This window comes from Meleagris gallopavo, chromosome 10 (genome assembly GCF_000146605.3).
Source record: "Meleagris gallopavo isolate NT-WF06-2002-E0010 breed Aviagen turkey brand Nicholas breeding stock chromosome 10, Turkey_5.1, whole genome shotgun sequence".
In the NCBI taxonomy this organism is placed as follows: domain Eukaryota; kingdom Metazoa; phylum Chordata; class Aves; order Galliformes; family Phasianidae; genus Meleagris; species Meleagris gallopavo.
Genome location: NC_015020.2, coordinates 5073463 through 5074535, shown reverse-complemented (window position 1 = coordinate 5074535; position 1073 = coordinate 5073463).

Here is a 1073-nt window from a genome sequence, read left to right as displayed (position 1 = left end):
TTATTTTCATTTTAGATGAACAGATAGCAAATAGAGAAGAGCAAAAGCAGCGTCACCATTAGAAAGTACACAGAGTGCACATACTGTGCTAGCTCTAAAAGCATGTGAATAGAAAACAGAATAAACAGAAAATTGATGTCGCATAGTGACGTATCTTGTCAGCAAAATGCCATCAAATTTAGGTTAAGTTCTGATTGATACTAAGCTTCATAGAATCAAACCTACAGAATAATTCCACAGAGACTGTAAGGAAATGTATGCTTATACTAAAACCCGCACAGAGTAAAGGAGTTGATAGACATTATATGCACCTATATTTTTTCATATATTTACCCTCTTGCCCTCCCCTGAACCAGGGATACAAACTGAGAAAGGCTTGCTCAGGAGAAGGAAAAAAAAAATTAAGGTCTGTCTTTATAAGTGAAAAAAGGAATCATACTGATTTTATCTTGGCTGGAGTCAAGGATCTGCTGGAGCCATGAGCTCAAATTCAGGTCAGCAGCGTGGCATTCACACTGACCTACATTCACACATTTCATTACGAATGAATTATTTAGAACAGACAAAGCAGAATGCATAGCAAATAAATTTAGAAAGCAGAATCTACTCCTTTGCAGAAAAATGTCTAAGGCCAAAGGACTATATTTCAATCTTTGCTATTTTAATTTAGCTGAGGTGCTGCTAGAAAAAAATGGATGCAGAAACACGGAGCCCAGTGAGGTTGTCAAAAACCACCTTGAATGATTGTTCAAGCATTTATTCCAAGCTGAGCTTTCTATTTCAGCCTATCTCAGGTGAAAGTGGCTCCTGTGACTGCAGGATAGGCATACTCTTCTTCACCAAAAAACAGCCAGTATGTTACACATCCATGCCATTTAAAGAGAAAAATGTACAGCTGTAATCTGATACACATCTGAAGTATTCACTTCTAGAGCTCAGAATTTTTTAGGGCTTCCGCAAGCCATGGATTAGATGTCTCCCGTAGAATAGGTGTTACGGAATCCACGCCCAGCTAAATTTTTGCCTCTACTATGTAAAATCTCTTCTTTACATTCTCTTTTTTTTTTTTTTTT